The 23,765-nt window shown below is 38.9% G+C and overlaps 1 pseudogene; it reads right to left on the minus strand.

The window, feature by feature from the left end:
* Positions 1-8,181: 8,181 nt before the first annotated feature.
* LOC127198929 (antizyme inhibitor 1-like) lies at positions 8,182-9,515 on the minus strand (annotated as a pseudogene).
* Between the last annotated feature and the right edge of the window lie 14,250 nt (positions 9,516-23,765).

The following is a 23,765-nucleotide window of genomic DNA, read 5'->3' on the forward strand; positions in this document are numbered from 1 at the left end:
TGCTCCCTAATGAGTCTGAATGTCACAATAATTTACCCAACACTTTTACTTAAACTACTAATTAAGTAACTAAAAAGTGGATTGAGCCAAACCAAACTTAAATGAGCTATAATGAAAACTAGTTCTCAAAACAGACCATTCCCACAACCACTTCAAAACTACCCTTGCTAGTCAGTCCTACTGAAAAAATTTTAGCCTGAAAAAAACAGTAAAATCCCACAAAGTTTTGTTGCAATCTTACAAGTGTTATATTAGGTCAAATACAACAAATACCATGATGCAATTTTACATTTATTAAGCTACAGTTCAAATCACAAATGTACACATTCTAAGTACACTACACATATTTAATGACGTCACACTGGTCTTCCACTAGCGTGTGATATGTTGAGTAAAAGACATTAACTTTACGAGACTCTTTTTAGGAATTCTTATAAAAAAGGTGCATATGTCTATATAAATGATTTGATGAGGAACCCAATTAATGGGCTTCCATCTCCAATAAGTCAACTATTTTGTTGCATTTTTAAATTTTTTTTTTTTTTTTTTTTTTTTTTTTTTTTTTTTATTAATTTATTCTTGTTACATCTCAATGTTTATCCCATCCCTAGTATCCTCCCATTCCTCCCCCCCCATTTTCCCATTATTCCCCTCCCCTATGACTGTTCCTGAGGGGGATTACGTCCCCCTATATATTCTCATAGGGTATCAAGTCTCTTCTTGGCTACTTGCTGTCCTTCCTCTGAGTGCCACCAGGTCTCCCCCTCCAGGGGACATGGTCAAATGTGAGGCACCAGAGTATGTGAGAAAGTCGTATCACACTCTCCACTCAACTGTGGAGAATATTCTGACCATTGGCTAGATCTGGGAAGGGGTTTAAAGTTTACCTCCTGTATTGTCCTTGGCTGGTGCCTTAGTTTGAGCGGGACCCCTGGGCCCAAATCTGCCTATCATATTGTTCTACTTGTAGATTTCTAGGACCCTCTGGATCCTTTTATTTTGCTGTTCTCCCATGCGTCTCTCATTTAGAGTCCCAATAGGATGCCTTCCTCTCTGTCCCAGTTTCCTGGTAAGTGAAGGCTTTCGTGGGACATGCCCCTTGGGCTAGTATGCAGATATAAGTGAGTATATACCATTTGATTCTTTCTGCTTCTGGGTTAACTCACTCATTATGATCATTTCTAGCTCAATCCATTTATCCACAAATTTCGGGAATTCCTTGTTTTTAATAGCTGAGTAGTATTCCATAGTGTATATGTACCACAGTTTCTTTATCCACTCTTCTACTGAGGGACACTTAGGCTGTTTCCATGTTCTGGCTATTATGAATAAGGCTGCTATGAACATGGTTGAGCAAATTTTCTTGTTGTGTGCTGGAGCATCTTCTGGGTATATTCCAAGGAGTGGAATAGCTGGGTCTTGAGGAAGCCCTATTCCCATTTTTCTGAGATAGCACCAGATAGATTTCCAAAGTGGCTGTACTAGTTTGCATTCCCACCAGCAATGAAGGAGTGTTCCTCTCTCCCCACATCCTCGCCAGCATGTGGTGTCGCTTGAATTTTTGATCTTAGCCATTCTGATGGGTGTAAGATGGAATCTCAGAGTTGTTTTGATTTGCATTTCCCTGATGACTAAGGAGGTTGAGCATTTCTTTAAGTGTTTCTCAGCCATTTGATACTCCTCTGTTGAGAATTCTCTGTTTAGTTCCAAGCCCCATTTCTCAATTGGGTTATTCGGTTTGGTGGTGTTTAATTTCTTGAGTTCTTTATATATTTTGGATATTAGACCTTTGTCAGATGTAGGGTTGGTGAAGATTTTTTCCCAGTCTGTAGGCTGTCGCTTTGTTCTCTTGACAGTGTCTCCTGCCTTACAGAAGCTTCTCAGCCTCATGAGGTCCCATTTATTAATGGTTGACATTAAGGCCTGGGCCGTTGGTGTTCTGTTCAGGAAGTTGTCTCCTGTGCCAATATGTTCCAGGCTCTTTCCCACTTTTTCTTCTAAGTGAGTTAGTGTCTCTGGTTTTATGTTGAGGTCTTTAATCCACTTGGATTTGAGTTTTGTGCAAGGTGACAAATATGGGTCCAGTTTCATTTTTTTACACATAGACCTCCAGTTAGACCAGCACCATTTGTTGAAGATGCTATCCTTTTTCCATTGAATGGATTTGGCTTCTTTGTCAAAAATCAAGTGACCATATGTGTGTGGATTCATATCTGGGTCTTCGATTCGATTCCACTGATCAACCAGCCTGTTGCTGTGCCAGTACCATGCTGTTTTAAGTACTATTGCTTTATAGTACAGTTTGAGATCAGGTATGGAGATTCCTCCGGAGCATCTTTTATTGTACAAGATTGTTTTAGCTATTCTGGGTTTTTTGTTTTTCCATATGAAGTTCAGAATTGAACTTTCAATGTCTTTAAAAAATTGTGTAGTTATTTTGATAGGGATTGCATTGAATCTATAGATTGCTTTTGGTAGGATGGCCATTTTTACTATGTTAATTCTCCCGATCCATGAGCAAGGAAGATCACGCCATCTTCTCAGGTCATCTTCAATCTCTTTCTTCAGAGTTTTGAAATTTTTTTCATACAAGTCCTTCACTTGCTTAGTTAGGGTAACTCCTAGATATTTTATATTGCTTGTGGCTAATGTGAAGGGTGTGGTTTTCCTAATTTCTTCCTCTGCAAGCTTGTCATTTGTGTATAGGAAGACTACAGACTTTTTTGAGTTAATTTTGTATCCAGCCAATTTGCTGAAGGTGTTTATCAGCTTTAGGAGTTCTCTGGTGGAGTTTTGAGGGTCACTTATGTACACTATCATATCATCTGCAAAGAGGGATAATTTGACTTCCTCCTTTCCCATTTGGATCCCCTTGATCTCCTTTTGTTGTCTTATTGCTCTGGCTAGAACTTCGAGTACTATATTGAAGAGATATGGAGAGAGTGGGCAGCCTTGCCTTGTTCCCGATTTGAGAGGAATTTCCTTGAGTATCTCACCATTTACTTTGATTTTGGCTATTGGCTTGCTGTATATAGCCTTTATTATGTTGAGGAAAGTGCCTTGTATCCCCGATCTCTCTAAAACTTTAAACATGAATGGGTGTTGAATTTTATCAAATGCTTTCTCTGCATCCAAGGAGATAATCATGTGGTTTTTTATTTTCAGTTTGTTTATATGATGGATTACATTGATGGATTTCCGTATATTAAACCATCCCTGCATGCCTGGAATGAAGCCTACTTGGTCATGATGAATGATATCTTTGATGTGCTCCTGTATTCGTTTTGCAAGTATTTTATTTAGTATTTTTGCATCTATGTTCATAAGAGAAATTGGTCTGAAATTCTCTTTCTTTGTTGAGTCTTTGTGAGGTTTAGGTATCAATGAGACTATGGCCTCATAGAATGAATTTGGTAATTTTCCATCCATTTCTATCTTTTGGAGTAGCTTGAAGAGTATCGGTATTAGCTCGCCCTTAAAGGTCTGGTAGAATTCTGCACTGAAACCATCTGGCCCTGGGCTTTTTTTGGTTGGGAGACCATCGATGATTGCTTCTATTTCTGTCGGGGAAATGGGACTATTTAACTTGTTTATCTGTTCTTCACTCAACTTTGGCAAGTGAACTTGATCAAGAAAATCGTCCATTTCCCTTAGATTTTCAAATTTTGTGGCGTATATGCCTTCAAAGTAGGATCTTATGATTCTTTGAATTTCTTCAGTGTCTGTTGTTATGTCTCCCTTTTCATTTCTGATTTTGTTGATTTCAATACTGTCTCTCTGCCTTTTAGTTAGTTTGGCTAATGGTCTGTCTATCTTGTTGATTTTCTCAAAGAACCAGCTTTTGGTTTTGTTGATTCTTTGGACTGTTTTCTTAGTTTCTAATTTGTTAATTTCAGCCCTGAGTTTGATAATTTCCAGGCGTCTACTCCTCTTGGGTGTTTCTGCTTCTTTTTTTTCTAGGGCTTCCAGTTGTGTTGTTAAGATGCTTATGTGCGATGTTTCCAATTTCTTTTTAAAGGCACTTAGTGCTATGAATTTTCCTCTTAGCACTGCTTTCAATGTATCCCACAAATTTGGGTATGTTGTTTCTTCATTTTCATTGAATTTCAGAAACTCCTTGATTTCTTTCTTTATTTCTTCCCTGACCCAGGTGTCATTTAGCAGAGAGTTGTTTAGTTTCCACAAACGTGTAGGCTTTTTGTTATTTCTGTTGTTGTTGAATTGCAGCCTAAGAGCATGGTGATCTGATAGGATACAAGGTATTATTTCAATCCTCTTGTATCTGTTGAGGCTTGCTTTGTGACCTACGATGTGATCAATTTTGGAGAAGGTTCCATGGGGTGCAGAGAAGAAGGTGTATTCTTTCTTGTTTGGGTGAAAGGTTCTATAGATATCTGTTAGATCCATTTGACCCATGGCATTGGTTAATGATGTTATTTCTCGGCTTAGTTTCTGTTTCAATGACTTATCCTTCAGTGAGAGTGGGGTGTTGAAGTCTCCCACTATTATTGTGTGGGGATCGATGTGTGGTTTAAGCTTTTTTAGGAGATCTTTTACATATGTGGGTGCCCTTGTATTGGGAGCATAGATGTTCAGAATTGTGATGTCATCTTGGTTGACTTTACCTTTGATAAGTATGAAGTGTCCTTCCTCATCCCTTTTGATTAATTTTGGTTGAAAGTCTATTTTGTTCGATACTAAAATGGCTACACCTGCTTGCTTCTTGTGACCATTTGCTTGGAATATTTTTTTCCAACCTTTTACCCTGAGGTAATGCCTTTCATTATGGGTGAGATGTGTTTCTTGGATGCAGAAGAATGTTGGGTCTTGTTTATGTACCCATTCGGTTAGTCTGTGTCTTTTTATTGGAGAATTGAGGCCATTGATGTTGAGAGATATTAATGACCAGTGACTGTTAAGAGTCTTAATTTTGATGTTGTTTCCAGTCGAGCGTTTGTGTAGTTGTGTTTTTGCCATGGGATAGTTATCTATTTCCTGGGTAGTTTTGGTTGTAGCTTGACCCTTTGGGATGGAGTTTTCCTTCTAGTACCTTCTGTAAAGCTGGGTTTGTGGATAGGTACTGTTTGAATTTGTTTTTGTCATGGAATATTTTGTTTTCTCCATCAATGGTTATTGATAATTTTGCTGGGTAAAGTAGTCTGGCCTGGCATCTGTGTTCTCTTAGGGTTTGCAGGATCTCTGTCCAGGACCTTCTGGCTTTTATGGTCTCTGCTGAGAAGTCAGGTGTAATTCTGATAGGTTTACCATTAAATGTTATTTGGCCCTTTTCCCTTGCAGCTTTTAATATTTTTTCTTTGTTCTGCATGTTTTGTGTTTTGATTATTATGTGGCGGGCAGTTTTTCTTTTCTGGTCAATTCTATTTGGTGTTCTGTAGGCCTCTTGTATGTTTATAGGCATCTCTTTCTTTAGATTGGGGAAATTTTCTTCTATGATTTTGTTGAGAATAGTTTCTGGGCCCTGGAGTCTGATGTCTTCTCTTTCTTCAATGCCTATTATCCGCAAATTTCTTCTTTTCATGGTGTCCTTAATTTCTTGGATGTTTTGTGTCAGGAGTTTTCCAGATTTGGCATTTTCTTTAATGGTTGATTCAATATCTGTGATTGTATCTTCTAGCCCTGAGATTCGTTCTTCCATCTCTTGGATTCTGTTAGAAAAGCTCACCTCTGTGTTGCTCGCCTTCTTCTCTGAGGTCTCACGTTCTCGTTTTTCTTCTGTCTGTGTGTTTATCATTGAATCCATTTTCATTTTCAGATCTTGAACTGATTTTTTGATTTCTTTCATCTGATTTTTTGTATATTCCTGAGTTTCTTCCATTGCCTCTTTATAGGTCTTCAGAGCTTGAACCGTTTTAGCTATTTCTTTCATCTGGTTGTTTGCATTTTCCTGCAATTTTTCCAGTTCCACTCTATGTGCTTCTTTTATGTCTCTCACCTGTTTGTCTGCGTCTTCCTGCATTTGATTACGAATTTTATTTGTTTCCTCCATTATCATCCTCATTACTAAGGATTTGAGGTCATTTTCTTGTATTTCCGTTGTATTTGAGTTCTCTGGGTGGTTTTCTTTGGGATAGCTGGAAACTGGAGACGCCATGTTGTTTTGGGGTTTTTTGCGTATGCTTTTTCGTTGTCCTTTAGACATCTTGCCGTCTTTGTTTTTGTTGGGTAGCTTCCAGAGTTGAATGGAGGGTGTCTGATGATAGATTCACTTGTTTTCTTACGATTTCCCTAGGCTGCGAGCTCAAAGCTTCACTGGTGTGGATGTTAGGAGGTTAGCCCTGTTGTTCTGGTCTCTCACAGCCAGTGATCCTCAGTCCCTCTCTGCTGTGGATCCTGCAATTGTTCTGGGTCTCTGAATGAGCGTTGGGTCAGGCCAAGGTATCCACAGCCTTCTGTGTTCCCTGCCAAGTCCAGCCAGGAGCACTGGGACCGAACCACGGGCAGAACTCAGCTAGATTCTCAGGGCCAGAACCGTCTGCCAAGCTCAGCTAGGGATTTTGGGCCCAAAATGCACACAGGGCCCAGCCAGAATTTTTGGGCTGGGACTACGCACCAAGCTCCACTAGGGCCTTTTGGCCCAAAGTGCGTGCTGTGGTCAGTTATTGACTCAGGGCCCGAACTGACCACCAATCTCAGCCAGGAATTCTGGATTCAAACTGTACACTGTGTCCAACCAGAGTCTTAGAGCTGGTGGAACCGAGAGCTCTGTCCAGCCTGTGCCACAGCAGGAGAACTGCGGCTGCTCTGAGTTAGCGCCAGTAGTGGAACAAGTGCTCCACCCGGACTGTGTCACCGCAGGGGAGCTGCCGCTGAGCTGAGGTGGTGCCTAGGATGGAACCGAGCACGTCACCAAGCCTGCGCCACAGCAGGAGAACTGCGGCTGCTCTGAGTTAGCGCCAGTGGTGGGACAAGTGCTCCGCCCAGACTGTGTCCCCGCAGGGGAGCTGCCGCTGAGCTGAGGTGGTGCCTAGGATGGAACCGAGCACGTCACCAAGCCTGCGCCACAGCAGGAGAACTGCGGCTGCTCTGAGTTAGCGCCAGTGGTGGAACAAGTGCTCCGCCCGGACTGTGTCCCCGCAGGGGAGCTGCCGCTGAGCTGAGGTGGTGCCTAGGATGGAACCGAGCACGTCACCAAGCCTGCGCCACAGCAGGAGAACTGCAGCTGCTCTGAGTTAGCGCCAGTGGTGGGACAAGTGCTCCGCCCAGACTGTGTCCCCGCAGGGGAGCTGCCGCTGAGCTGAGGTGGTGCCTAGGATGGAACCGAGCACGTCACCAAGCCTGCGCCACAGCAGGAGAACTGCGGCTGCTCTGAGTTAGCGCCTGTGGTGAAACCAAGTGCTCCGCCCAGACTGTGTCACCGCAGGGGAGCTGCCGCTGAGCTGAGGTAGTGCCTAGTGTGGAGCAGCGTGCTCAACTACGCCTGCGCCACAGCAGGGGAGCTATGGCCACGCTGAGTTAGTGCCTCAGGCAGAATTGTTTGCTGGGCCGGGCCAATACCCGGGACTCTGGGGCCGAACTGTCCGCCGAGTCCAATCTGGGTCCAAAGGCTCCACGCGACCCAAATCCTGCCCCGAGTCCCCTCTCCCGCAGCAATTCCCACCAGCCACCACACCAATCGCCTCCACCGGAAGGCTATGAGCTGCAAACCTCAGCCGCCGCTGCTGGTGCCGCTGGTGCTGCCGCCTCTACCGCTGCCGCTCCGATCAGAGAAAAACCACGCTCCTCCCGTGTGCAGGGGCACGCAGGTCCTCCGCACCCTGGTCCCTCCGAACCGTGGAGCACTCCCGCTGCCGTGATGTTCGGACCTCGGTGTTCCTGGCTCAGAAATCTGTGCAATTCCCTGGATTGTTCACTGGAGCCTCCAAACGCGGTCCACACTGCTCGCCGCCATCTTGGATCCTCCGCATTTTTAAATTTTTAAATACTTAAGGGGTGCATCAAACTGGTATGGTTAAGTCTGTGTACATTATCTAAATTCCCCATTACCCCCAATGAATTACAGATGGAAGCTGATTTTGTCTGGTCCCAAATAGCTATTACTACAAAATTGTTTCCAAGAGAAATAACAGAATAAATATTGATTAAAAAATTTTCCACACACTGGAATGTAGACCAGACAAGCTTAACCTGTGACTTCAGACCTAAAGAATTGTTAATGCCTGCTTAAGCTTGAGTGGAAAAATTGTCTTCTTGGATCAGCTGAATGCAATAGGGTGCAAAGAAGTTTTTCATCATTGCATCTGAAGTAATTCCAGCATCTTGCATCTAATACAAATTACTGAATGACATCATGTAATAAACAGCTAGTCTCTGAAAATCATTAAATCACATGCCTCATGGAAAGAATTTGCTCCCATGTTTTCAAAGATGAGTCTGTCTCCCACACTCACCTCAGGAAGAAGACAGCCTTCCATAATTTGATCACGCTTATCAAAAGATGGACCCCAAAGGGTACTTGTAACTAGAAGCTCATCTTGCTTGTACTTCTTGTGAATCTCTGGAATGGCATTTAAGGCATCAGAAAGTTCACTTGCAAAGAACCATAAACATCATCATTCATGTAATACACGAAGGCCAGTTCATCACTCTCATTTTTTTTTTTTACTCCAGAGGAAAGTTTATCAATTTCAACAACTTTCTTAGCAATAGTATTAACTGCAAGTGTAAATGCAGAAGGTATATAGTAGATTTCAGATTCTGAAGTTATCTGAATGCCATATCCTTCAGGTAAGTAAATGTCCAACAGAGAACTGATAACATGATTAACCTCTTCCAACTGAATTTCAGTTCCTCTGAAGCCTCCACCAATGTCTAACATGTTCATTGTAAAACCAAATTCTCCAGCCATGTCAAACACACACTGAGCATCAGAAAGGCCATGTATATACACTTGATATTCTTTGCAGGCACTTGAAACATGACATTTAACCCCAATTATTTGAACATCAAGTCCCTTGGCACATTCCAAGAGATGCCTACAGTTCTTCAGTGTAGTACAAACTACACGTTACCATCTTCACCTCCAACATTATTTTCCATTGCAATATGTATCAAGGCCTTGGCATTTGGGTGATTCCCTGCAGTTTTCTTTAATTGAATTTCATTGTCATGTGTCATGATATCTACTGTATCTTTTGCTGCATATTTTATCTGAGACACTTGCTCACAGGGACTTGTGTAAATTATGTTTCCTGGAAATACACCCAATTCTTGCACTAGAGCCATTTCACTTTTTACTGGAACAAGCAAACCCACTTCCAAGAGCCACCAAGATCTCAAGAAAGCTGGAGTAGCATTGCATTTCCCTGTGTTAAAGGGCTTTATCTGAGCCACTACGTTCTGCCACATCACGATCTTCCCAAGCTCCCCTACAAAAAAACTGCATTTGTACCTGTCAGAGTATGTTCATAAACATAGTTATCAATAACATTTCTAAGATTTGTTTCTTCATCCAACAGGCCAAGGGAGTACTTTGCATCTTCAATAAATCTGTTCATCTCAACAGTATGCCACAAAGCCGAAAGTCATAACCAGGAAATCCAAGAGAGGGCCCACCAAGCCTATGTCTGGACAAGTTAGGAGATGGAACCCCCGCCCCCTATCATCAGCTAGGTTCCCAAGGTGCCTCAGTGTTGAAGTCAAACTGCTCTCTATACAGCACTTCCCCTATGCCTTCTGGGTAGTTGTATACTTGGTCAGAAAGTTTGCTGTGAGTTAACAGGCCAGAGTTGGAGAAAAGGTCTTCTCTTTTCTGACAGATTTTTTTTTTTAGACATGGTTTTTCTGTGAAACCCTGGCTGTCCTGGACTCAGTTTGTACACCAAGCTGGCTTTGAACTCACAGTGATTCTCCTGCCTCTGCCTCCTTAGTGCTGGGAATACAGGTCTGTGCCATTGTGCCATGCATTTTGGGCAGAAAGTTTAAAGAGTTATATGGTTACCTTGAGCAGAAATATTCAAGGCTGCCTTGTCCATAGGCTGCAGGACCGTGGGTGAAAGGCAAGGCACAGACACCAGCTGAGCAACAGTGGCAGTGGCAGCTTAACTCAAGAAATGGAGTGGCTAAAAAGAAAAAAAAAAAAAAAAAAAAGAAAAGAAAAAAGAAGAAAAAAAAAGAAAAGAAAAGAAGAAAGGCTAGAACTGGGTGGGAAAAAATTCAGCCCTGTCACACCAAAGAGCAGTAGAGCAGGAAAGATAAGAGCAGAGCAGGCTACAACCAGAGAGAAAGATGAAAACAGCCGAGAGTTAAACCAGAAAATGTGCTATAGGTGACTTTTCTTAAACAGCAAAATCAAAGCCAGAAAAGGCAGACAAAATATTTTATTACAAAAACGAATTGGTGCTTAGGAATCAACTTTCACCTGACACACAGGTAGAATGTACTTTGGGTATATCCTTTTTATACATTTTAAAATTATTTTTCTTTATAACATATATATTTAATTATTATACATGAATAAAATAAATTATATACAGCAGGAAGAACCAAGAGACAGTCTCAAATTTTATAAACATTATAATTCATAGTGATTTGGCTATTTGTATTTGGCAAACTTGAAGTAAACATCTTTCCTATCTTGTTGGGTTTAAATTTTGGAATGAAAATCAATATCCATCATATCTCATCTCTATTAATTTAAAACATCTATCTCAATCTATAGACATATTAACCCCTAGCCAACTAAGCTTAATTGTAAGACTAAACTATCTGGTTTCCAACCCCATTAGACTTGAGAAGGAATAAAGCTTAAATACCTGAGTGAACCAGAAGTGGAGGCTAGCAGCTTCCAAAATGAAACGACTGAGATAGTTACTGCCTGAACAGTCACCCAACATTCTCTATAATGTTGGAGCATATTCTTAGGCCTCCTAGCCCAATATATCTGACAGACATATTTTGGAGGGAGGGACTATTGAGAACTTGCTTATCCTATGTTGGCAGAGTTTAGTAATCGACTTTGCCTGCATCTAAGCTTGCTCATTTCTAGTCAGAATTCAGTCTGTGGCAGAAATGAGGACATTTTGCTCAGTGGCTTGCTTGCCACAGTTGAAGCCAACTTCATTAGGAGGTTCTTTGATACTCATCATCTTCTTTGAGGTAAGCTGAGTGTTGCCAGGAGTTAACTTGTCTTGTTGTCAAAGAATCTTTGCAATAATAAAGACATCTTTCAATGTCATATTCTGTAGGTCTCTGAGGATTTTGAAGACCTTATTTAACTGCTAGACCTAGGATATATATTTTTGTGATAAAACTAGATTAGTACTTGACATGACCATGATTTGTTCAACTAGCAATTAGCTTGTATTACTCAATTATCCAAAATAGGCTGCAGCACCACTTTTAAGGTATTAGAACTAAACCTTGTACTATAATTGAGTTGGATGGGTATAATACTATATATATATATATATATATATATATATATATATATATATATATATATAGTGTGTGTGTGTGTGTGTGTGTGTGTGTGCATGTGAAAAATAATCTTAGATTTGAATTCTATACCAACGTATTATAATTGCACTTGTTTTGCATCAATATACAAAATTCTATACCAATGAATTAAAAATATCCTTACTTGTGAATGACAATTAAGGCCTTGAGTTAAGTAGATTCAAAAATCTACCTTTTGTTCTACCCTCCCTCTATACTTCTATATCCCTCTTTCTCTCTTTTCAGCTCCTATCTCATTACCTACAAAAGAAAGTTAAAAAAGAGAGAGAGAGAGAGAGAGAGAGAGAGAGAGAGAGAGAGAGAGAGATGTCCCTGAGTCTGGGTTGACATCTGTGGTCTCTTTGTGTCTGCGTGATTTCCGTCCAGGCCCTTCTGGCTTTGTCTCTGTTGAGAAATCAGATGTAATTCTGATATATTTGCTTTTGTATATGACTTGGCCTTTTTCCCTTGCAGCTTTTAATATCCGTTCTTTGTTATGTACATTTAGTGTTTTGCTTATTATGTGGTAGGAGGATTTTCTTTCTGGTCCATTCTACTTGGAGTCCTGTAGTCTTCTTGTATGTTTATAGACATTACTTTCTTTAAGTTAGGGAAGTTTTCTTCCATGATTTTGAAGAAAATATTTTCTGGGCCTTGCACTTCAGGGTCTTCTTTTTCTTCTATCCCTATGATTCTTAGGTTTGGTTTTTTCATACTGTCCCAGATTTCTGTATCCATTTCTTCAGTCATATTGTCTCTCTCTGGTATTTTTCCATATCTTGAATTCTGTTGGTCCTGCTTGTGTGTGTAGATTCTGCTCTCTTCTCTCAGGTTTCTGTTTCCTGGATTATCTCTGATTGTGTTTTCTTCATACCTTATATCTCCTGTTTTAGGTCGTGAAATCTTTTATTCATTTCTTTCTCTTGTTTGATTGTAGTTTCTTAAAGTTATTTGTCCATTTTTTTCTTTGTATTTTCCAATTCTAGTTTGAGGGGTTTATTTTTGTCCCTTAAGGACTCTATCATTTTCATAACCTCAGATTTAAAATCCTTCTCTTGTGTGTCAGCTGAGATAATATCTCCAGGGCTTGTTGTGGTGGTGTGATTGTTCCTGGTGGTATCAAATGGTCTTGGGGATTGTTGCTTGGGTTCTTATGCTGACCTCTTCCCATTGTGATGTCTCTGGTTGGAGTGTATGCTTTCTGTGGTTTTTCTGGGAGGCCTGAGACCTGAGACCAGATCTGCTTGTAATCCTGGCTGTGTTAGAACCCACAGACACCGGTGGTTTTACAGCCTCAAGCTAGTTCTGTGCACTATGGGGGTTTGACAGCAACCTGCCAAGCCAGGCAGGCAGGCATTTTGGGTGCTGCAGGTGTGGGGAGGCTGCTTAGGAACCCAGGAGCTCTCTCTGTGATTTTTCTGGGAGACCTGAGATCAGATCTACTTGTGATCCCGACTGTGGGATCTGCTCGTTGCTAGAACACACAGACACTGGGGATTTTGCGAACTCAAGTTAGTTCTGTGCACTAGAAAGTTTAAGAGCTTACTGCCAACCAGGCATGTGGAGCTAGCCTTTAGAGGCTGTGCACGCATTTCTGTGAAGACCAGGGACTTTGTGCTTTTGCTCTGTGGGGAGAGGCCAGACACAACCATGCTCCACAAAATTGGGATCCCTCTCACCTGTGGGTCACCAGTGTTGATCTTTTGTGGTTCTCAGATCAGTCCTTGGGTTGTTGAATAGTCACAGCTGTCCTATTGATCAAACATGAGTGTGTTTGGTGCTGCCGTCTTTGATCTCTCCCTATAGTGATTTTTTTTAACCTGTTACTGCCACTTACTTTAAAAATTAGATATTTTCACAAGATCCAAACATGAACTCTCTATTTTGTGTACCTTCTTTTTACTAGGATGCACCAGATTTCGCACCCTCATCTTATCTGGGCCCGAAAGTTTTTATAAAAAGCTGTCCAACCACTTCTATGTGTTTGTACATTGAATTGTTTGTGTATAATATCCTCAGTCAAACCAAACAAAATCTGCTGGCATCTGAGGCCAATTTCTAATAGCTTCATTTTCACTGTAAGTGCTTTTTATCATTTAGTGAACAATTGGTAAAGTTCCCATAGGCCTCATGATTTGGAAAAGCTGAAAACAGCATGAAGACGTAGCAAGACACTATCATTCCCATAATTTCAAGATGACCTCTTTTTTTCACTCATGGTTTTATGAAATATTTTCTTTATAATTGCTTATTTTTATTAAATTTACTCAATGATATAATCAATTACCCCAAATCTTATGGATTTTCTTAAATGGTCTATATCATCAAGAATTTCTATATTCAGCTCAAACTAAATTTATTGACTAATTCAAAAGATAGAAACTTTAAAACCTATAAGTTTACATGCAATTTTTCTTGTTTAGCCATTTAGAAGTCTACATTGTCAATTTTGTTAAAATCTATACATAAAAAAAGTAATTCAAATATAAGATGGTATGACTTGCAAAATCACAAAAGATTTTAAGTAGAGGAAAAAATACAAACTAGAATTCAGAAAGCAACCCAAACATTTATATTCTGCATCTAGTATCTAAAGATAGATATCTAATTTCTACAATAATATGTTAATATCTTCGTACTTCTAAAACATGTGTTGTTAGAATTATCCAGTGAATTCTCAGTTCTAACTTCTTTCACCACCTATAAATTTGTGATGCTTAAATGATATTTTCCCTAATTATCAATATTCATAGTTGGAAATTATTCATATTTACTATAAGCTGTAAAATCCTACTTTATTCATCCATTACAGTGAACTTATATAATCTAATAGGCATGAGCATTTGCCTTGTGTTTTTTCTGTTTCATTTACATTTAAGAGTAATGTACTGCTAGGAAGAGTACATGTGACTTTTGTGTGTTGGGGCCAAGATTTTTTTGTTTCTACTTGCTTTCAAATGAGGTGGTTGCCCCAAATGGCCTTAGTAACACCACTGCTGTCAGGCAGGCATAAATAGAAGGTAGGCTATTATTTCTCTACATTGGTCTAGTTTCCTATACTTGTACAGATAAGATATTGTTTATTTGATATTGTTGACAATCTTAATATAAATACTTTGATCTTCCACTTTCTTTAACATCATCTATAAATTCATATAATAAATAATAATATCAACATGCCGATTTTTAAAGAAAAGAATAAAATACTGCAAGTTTGGTTGAACTTCCCTTTAATTTGTAAAGGATTTATAGTATTTATAATAGTAAATTTTGTACACATCCTTCCACTTATTTCAATTGCTTATTAATTCATTTTAGTGTTAAATTATATCTGATACTGTGGTATGATAGATAGGTATAAAAGCTAACATATGTATATATGCATATATATGTATATATGTATGTAATTTTTTGTAGTGTTGGAGATTGAACAAATTCTTCAACTGGTTAAAAATATTCTCTGCATATACTAAACCATCATTTTCTGCTGTTTCAAGTAACCTATTTGTCCATGGTGTGAAGAAATATATTGGGAGGGACCAAGGCTTCTAGACAACTATCAGAGAAGAAACTCAAAACATATATGAACTTTAGCAAGAGCTCTCCAGTTCTATGGTACGTAGGATGGTGGCATTCCTGGGTATCTGCCACACTATAATCTTATAAGAGCTTAAGATATCTGACTATGTGGTTTCAGTTTCCTGACCATGCAGGATGATGTAATATAGCAATTGTATCTTATTTTAAATTGCAAAATTTGGGGAAAATTGTAGGGCAGCAGTGATCACTAATGGATAAAAATTTCTTTCTTTTCTAGGTTTGGATAGTATTTAATAATAATGTGATTTAAATTTATCTTTTCTAACCTACATCTATAGATTTGATAGCCTGTAATGTGGGCATTGCTAGAGAAATAATACATAGGGAGCACACTTCAGTGTATTATGATTTTCCAAAAAGGACTCATTTAACACAGGTAATAAGACCCACAATCTACAAATGGAATCTCAAGTAATTAAGAAGCTTCTGCACAGTAGAGGAAGCAGTCCATTGAATTAATACATGTAAATTTTTTGAGAAAGTCTTTGCCAGTTATATATCTGGTGAGCATTAGTTTTTATAATTTATGAAGAACTCAATAAAATAAACAATGTTATTGAAATATGATTACATAACTGAGCAGAAAAATTCTGCACAAAGAAATAGGAATAGCTGTGAAACAAGTTTGAAAGTGTTCAATATTAGCTATGAGAGAAATGCATATAAGGCTCTCTATCTTACTTTACTCAGAATGACTAACATCATGAATACCAAAACAACAAATGTTGGCATGATATGGGGAAAGCAAGGCTAGTATACACTGTTATTGAGAATGTAAGCTAGTGCAGCATCTTTGTAAAACAGTCTGGATTTTTCACAAAATGCTACAAGTAAAACTCCGATATGATCTAGCCTTACCACTCCTACACATGTACACAAAGGACTCCATTTGCTCTAACATTGATACACCTACCTGCAAATCTGTCTTTATTGCTACCTTATTCTAGGACATAGCTTGAAAATGGAGGGAGCATAGATGCTAAACAATTGATGAATGGATAATGAAGATGTGATGCATATAGATAATAGAGCTATATTTATCTATAAAGAAAAATGAAGGAGTGTTCCTCTCTCCCCACATCCTCACCAGCATGTGGTGTCACTTGAGTTTTTGATCTTAGCCATTCTGATGGGTGTAAGATGGAATCTCAGAGTTATTTTGATTTGCATTTCCCTGATGACTAAGGAGGTTGAGCATTTCTTTAAGTGTTTCTCAGCCATTTGATACTCCTCTGTTGAGAATTCTCTGTTTAGTTCCAAGCCCCATTTCTCAATTGGGTTATTCGGTTTGGTGGTGTTTAATTTCTTGAGTTCTTTATATATTTTGGATATTAGACCTTTGTCAGATGTAGGGTTGGTGAAGATTTTTTCCCAGTCTGTAGGCTGTCGCTTTGTTCTCTTGACAGTGTCTCCTGCCTTACAGAAGCTTCTCAGCCTCATGAGGTCCCATTTATTAATGGTTGACATTAAGGCCTGGGCCGTTGGTGTTATGTTCAGGAAGTTGTCTCCTGTGCCAATATGTTCCAGGCTCTTTCCCACTTTTTCCTCTAAGTGGCTTAGTGTCTCTGGTTTTATGTTGAGGTCTTTAATCCACTTGGATTTGAGTTTTGTGCAAGGTGACAAATATGGGTCCAGTTTCATTTTTTTACACATAGACCTCCAGTTAGACCAGCACCATCTGTTGAAGATGCTATCCTTTTTCCATTGAATGGATTTGGCTTCTTTGTCAAAAATCAAGTGACCATATGTGTGTGGATTCATATCTGGGTCTTCCATTCGATTCCACTGATCAACCAGCCTGTATTTGTGGATAAATGGATTGAGCTAGAAATGATCATAATGAGTGAGTTAACCCAGAATCAGAAAGAATCAAATGGTATATACTCACTTATATCTGCATACTAGCCCAAGGGGCATGTCCCACGAAAGCCGTCACTTACCAGGAAACTGGGACAGAGGGGTAGGCATCCTATTGGGACTCTAAATGAGAGACGCATGGGAGAATAGCAAAATAAAAGGATACAGAGGGTCCTAAAAATCTACAAGTAGAACAATATGATAGGCAGATTTGGGCCCAGGGGTCCCGCTCAAACTAAGGCACCAGCCAAGGACAATACAGGAGGTAAACTTTAAACCCCTTCCCAGATCTAGCCAATGGTCAGAATATTCTCCACAATTGAGTGGAGAGTGTGATATGACTTTCTCACGTACTATGGTGCCTCACATTTGATCATGTCCCCTGGAGGGGGAGACCTGGTGGCACTCAGAGGAAGGTCAGCAGGTAGCCAAGAAGAGACTTGATACCCTATGAGAATATACAGGGGGAGGTAATCCCCCTCAGGAACAATCATAGGGGAGGGGAATAAGGGGGAAAAGGGGGGGGGGGAGGAATGGGAGGATACAAGGGATGGGATAAACATTGAGATGTAACAAGAATAAATTAATAAAAAAAAGAAAAATGAAACATTCAGAGAAATGACTGGAATTAAAAATTAAAATATTTTATGTTAGGAAACCCAGGAACCACATGACAAACATTATGTGTTCCTTTTCATATAACTATCCTAGATTTAACTCTTTACTATGGTGTGTCCACATGGAGTACTTGAGAAAGCCATGGAATAATGATAGGTACAAAGTAAAAGAAAACCTTAAAATTAGGTAGTATAACACATGGAAAAAGGATAGATTGAAAATTACGTACGAGGAAAGGCGTAGGTAATGAGGGAGATGAGGAATTGGATCTTTAGATGCTATAAAATACAAAGAAATGACTAAAGATGTATTAAAAATTCAATTGGAAATAATATACCCATCTCTGCCATGGCAGCTTGAATGATGTGTGTGTGTGTGTGTGTGTGTGTGTGTGTGTGTGTGTGTGTGTGTGTGTGTAGGGAGGTAGTAACCAACTGATTTCTGAATGGAGTCAGGATTCACCATATGCCTGTTGGTAGGGGTCAGTGCCAGTATTATAAGCTTAGCTGACAAGTCAGGCATGAGGACGTTGTAGGCTCATGAGGGAAATATTTCTAATAGTTAACTGAACTGATAAGGCACTGCTCTGCCTTCTAACCCAGGCATGAATCTGAGAAGTCACACTTGACAATGAACAGTGCTAAATGCAGATTCATGACTGCATAAGAAAAAAAAAAAAACAGTAAGCCATAGTTCTCTATTGAGCCTTAAGCAAGTCATTTAAATCATTCCCTTCAATACTCAGAGGTTGTTGCAGAGTAAGGGGAGAGGAATATTTAAAAGTTTGAAGATAAGTAGAGGCTAAGAACACTATTCCCTAATCTATATACAATCAATGTAATCATTAATTAACATCAATATAGTACAGTTACCTGCACTGAGCCCACATAAGACTAGCCCTGTCAATAATCAGTCAAGGAAGAAGAAGGTATTCACCAGACCCCACCTTTTATCTCTGAACTACTTGGGCATCCCTAGATTATTGTAAAAAGTCAACTACTGTCATTAGTTGTTGAACCTTTGTTGAGTTCACCAATATCCACTTGGTAGCTTTAAACTGATTCTCATAGGTGTCCCTGATTGAACTTAAAGGGTCAATAAACAAGATAAATAGGTAGGCACATTAGATATATTTATAAAAAAAGAATAAGGCAAGATTACGTTGATAGGGAGATTGGAGATGAAAATGATCATTACTCAAATGTAAATTACCTAAAATTATAGTTGTAGACCATAAATAAACAATAAACAATAATAAACAACAAACAGGGTGAAAAAAGATTTTATCTTTTTTATAGAATACAAAGTCTATGCTTGATGAATGTAATATGTAAATAAAAGTAAGATTAATTTTTGCATTTAATTACTATGTTATATTTAATATTATATATGTATATTATATTATAGATACACACACATACATATATATATAATTTCTGCAGTCATATCTAAAAGCTTAAAAATATAACATGGCAACAAATGATACTCCCAACCATGCATTCTTAATTGGCTTTAGAAAACTGAGTAAAATGCCAGGAAATGAACATAAATATTCTCTTCTGGTACTCTAAGAAATGATAGCATGCTGTTTTTCTGCACTAAAGCAAAGAAAGGTTGTTTGAAGACAAGAAACGTATTTCTAATGTGTAAAGAGTGTTTCTAAACTTGTTTGCTTCATGACATTTGAAATGCCACTTAATCTGATTTCTTCTTTCCTTCTTTATTTTTTCTTTTTAGAAATGAGTCTATGACTTTTACTCAGTAATACATGTAATCGAGATGATGGTTGACCTTTACCTAATCTAGTTTGCTTCATGGGAGTTTTGTTTCTTAAGTAAGAGAGTTTATTTCTCATAGATTGGTATCCTGTAGTGTGCATCCATATGACATGGAGTTCTAAGGACCTTAATACATATTTGCTGATATACAAAGAATATTATTAAATATATGAACAATTTGGTATAAATATCAGCTGATATCACTATTGTAAAAATAAATAAATTTAGCATGTCTTGAGATTCAATACAAAAGCTTCCTGTTTGGTGCTAGGAGTCAAAGCCAAGGCTTTGGAGCATGCTAGGTATTTTGCTGTTGAGCTTCATCATTTGACCTTGGGTGTTGGATAAGCAGAGTCATCATATAGCCTCAGTTCCATGCTGGAACTCACAATCTTCTGCCACATCTCATAAAATGTAGGGATTATATGATGTCCAAGTGCAACTCTTCAGTTTTCAGTACAAAGGGAATGCATATTTTTTCTCATTTTGGAGGCTTAAAACACAGCTAGAAATATTCTTAGGTTATTTAATTTTAAGGAAATGTTATTCAAGTTTCCTAAAACTTATTTTTGTTACAAATTGAAAATTTCAGATATTAGTAAAGTTCCAATGTCAGCTTTCTAATTAATAAAATAACATTACTAGTTACTCTTTCTCTATGGCTTAGCATATCATCAGAGAATGTAATACTTTTTCTTTTTTCCCAACATAATATTTTTATTGATTATATGGGAATTTCACATCATTCACTTCAATTACATTCACTGTCCAGTCCTCTCAATTCCAGCCCTACCCTTGTGACCTACCTACCCAGAAGAAGAAGAAGAAGAAGAAGAAGAAGAAGAAGAAGAAGAAGAAGAAGAAGAAGAAGAAGAAGAAGAAGAAGAAGAAGAGGAGGAGGAGAAGAAGAAGAAAAGGAGGAGGAGAAAAGGAGGAGGAGGAGAAGGAAGAGGTGGAGGAGGAAGAGGAGGAGAAAGAGGAGAAAAAGTAGAATTCAAACTAATATTAAAAGACTACCCTTTCTTGTTAGCAAAAACAATGATTAAAACAGAAATAGCTATTATTTTTTTCTAGAAAGGATGTAGAATTTCTGCCATGCATTTATGTATCTACAGAAGAAAGTATATGCACTATTGAAAGGAATCAGATTAGGCAATTTGATCAGTATTTAAAATTTTTAGTTTTTCATTAAGCAATTTCTCTTCTGCATGGATACATACACCAAGTTGTTTGCACCAAATTATAGCCATATATCTGCCAATGAAATTCTGCCTGAATTTTGGTACTACACAAAGTACACATCATTAAAAACATATTCAGCATTAGAAGTAATGATAATAGTACCAAGATGTTTTATTTTAAATGGAAAGGCAAGGTATTATAAATAATTCTTAGCATCTATAAAAGTAGGTATGGAGCTACATCATACTGCGTTCCCATCATGAGAGTGGACTCAGTTTCCTTCCATGTACACATGGTCTGGCCCTGGGTCTTGCTTTCATTAAGAGGACACCGGGAGTTGATTCTGGAAAGTGGCATTTCCCACTGAGTCTCTGAAGCTGGAGATAATAAGGAAGAAGACTCAAGAGACTGAGTAATAAGAGATAAGTAGGCATCTGTTAGTGGAGATCTTGAGACATAGGAAAATGAATTAATGAATTAACTTTCACTTTCAATTAAATTTTTGAGTATCTTGGCAGTTTGCAACATAGAAATGGCTTTCACGAGTTCTCTACATAAAGAAACTTTCTCAAGAGACCTCAAGTCAGAAGAGAAAATCTAGAACACATGCTAAGATGGTTTGTTCATATATTAGGACACTGAAGATTGTCCTGCACATGTGAAGACATGTCCAGGAATGGCTAAGTGAATGAGAAGATGTTGATATCTAGGTCTTCACATTGTATCGTGACAGCATGGGCTGTACCATTATCATAGGTCAGCAGCAGCCATGCATTGCTCTGCATTTCCCATCTTACTCTTTCCAAGTAACATGAGACCTGACACACAGTACAAGGACAGAGTCCTTCCTCAATGAAAAGGCTGGAAGTATCATTTTCAGAGCTCAAGCTGAAATTGCTGCAGAGCAGTCTGTCCTGCTCTATTTGAAGAGAGGAGCCCTCATTTTCCTACTGTGAAGAAATGCTTTCTGGAGAAATTTGTCTCCCAAATTGTTTTCATCACTTTGGGACACATGTAAATTAATGGCTAAATAATAAATTGCATAAATAAACAAAAATAAGCATTTTTGGTAATTTTTGATCAGAAATCTCTGGCTATCTCTTGATAGTCAGGGAAATATTTTTTCCTAAATGTATGCCTTTCTTTCTCATGGCATGGCTTACGTCAACATTATCCCCTGCATGCCACTATACTGCCATTCTCATTTCTTTAGTAGTTTTTCTGATCTTGGTCTATGAACCTGTAGGTGCTACACAAGCTTTCTCCTGAAAAACTGCCTCCCCACCCTCATTACTGCTACCACCAGGTGTTAGAACCAATTTGCTTCAATCTTTTCTTATAGCACATATAAAGGTACTATCAGCTCCGATTTCCAAGCAGCAGGCTGAGGGCTACATGCAGGGTTGATTTCAGCCTTTCATGTTAAGTCCTATTGTTCCAAACAAATACCAGTAGCCATCAGAGCTAAAACAATGAGGTAGAATGACCTATTTGCCTGTCTCAAGGCATTGATTTACGAACAGGCAGGCATACAAATAATTAACACATATTTTACCTTGTGCTATAATGGAAGCCTAGTATGACTATATTCCCTATATATCTACCAAATATATGATGCATACATGCGCCTTCCAAGGCAGAGGTACAATTATGATTCTCTTTGTGAAGAAAACAAAAGAATTAAATTCTAATCAAAGCATGGCCAGCCTCTTCTGGTAAAACTGCCCTTAAAATATGCATCTGAGATGTTTCCTGAAATATTTGACTATTGTCTGTCACCATCACTGAGTCGAATGTCAGCACCTGTAGTTGTGTTGCAGTCAGGGGATTATGGGAGATTCATGTGATACCAAGATAACTTCTGAGAGAGAATAATGGTATTTTTAAACTTTGCTTTTTAAAATTTTTTGAGATAATTATGACTACAACATTTCCTTCTTCCATTCCTTTTCTCCAAGCCCTCTCATATACCCCTTTCTGGTATCTTTCAGATTCACTGACTCTTTTTTCACTTACTATTATTCTATTCATGTATGTATATGTGTATACATATATTTCTACATCTAACCTGCTCACTTCATAAAATCCATTCTTTGACATACAAAGTTCGTTAGACAAAAAAGTAACATCACTCCTGGGCATATACTCAAAAGATGCTTCACCATACAACGAGGACATATGCTCAACTACATTTATAGCAGCTTTATTCATAATAGCCAGAATCTGGAAACAACTTAGATACCCCTCAATCGAAGAATGGATAAAGAAACTGTGGTACACTTACACAATGGGATGTCATTCATCTATCAAAAGCAAGAAATTCTTGAAAATTTCAGGCCAATGGATGGATCTAGAAAAGTTCATCCTGAATAAGTTATCCCAGACCCAGAAAGTCAAATACATGCACGATACATAATATCTTATAAGTGGATATTAGTCCATCATAGAAGTCCTCTGAGAAACTCCACCCTGCAGGGGTTTGGGACAGATACTGAGACCTGAAGCAGGACCTTGGAAGGAGAGCTGAGGGTTGTATGGAAGAATGGGGGGCAGGGTGTGGGATAGTAGGATCTGCAGGGGTCAGGAGCTCCACAGGTAGACCACCAAACCCAGCAGATTTGGACTCAGGGGGCCTGCACAAACTGATGCCCCAACCAAGGATAATACATGTAGGGTACCTAGACACCCTGTTCAGATGTAGCTGATGGACAGCTCATGCTCCATGTGTATGGTGAAGGGGAAGGGGAGAGTGAACTGCCTCTGTCATGAATTCTCATGCCTGTGATTTGATAACTGTGCCTAGGTAGGATGGCCTTGGGAGCAAAGAGAGGAAGGGGATGCGGGCTACCCTGACGAGACCTGATAGACTGTCATCAAATGGTGGGGGAGGAGGCCCCACATCAGAGGTCTAGAGGAGGGGAATAAGGCAGAAGAGAGGGGGAGGGTAGGAACTAGAAATTAAGAGTGAGGGGATAACAATTGAGATGTAATGTGAATAAATTACAATTAAAAAATAAATATCTTGATTTTTAGAAAGTAATTCTGCTTGTTGCCTTCCATGTCAATCTCACAGCCCAAAGAAAAATTTGAACATAGCTTAAGAGCTGCTTGTTCAATGAGAGTCAGTGCATTCGATTTCATTAAGAACTCAGCAGAGTTTTGCTGAAAAGGCAGAGCAAGCCACCAAATCCGACAACAGAAAGATCCCTTTGCCCGAAGGCTATGGTAGTAAGATGCTAAGTAGGCAATAGGTTTTCTCTGACTCTAGGTCCTCAA

This window comes from Acomys russatus, chromosome 15 (genome assembly GCF_903995435.1).
Source record: "Acomys russatus chromosome 15, mAcoRus1.1, whole genome shotgun sequence".
Classification (NCBI taxonomy): domain Eukaryota; kingdom Metazoa; phylum Chordata; class Mammalia; order Rodentia; family Muridae; genus Acomys; species Acomys russatus.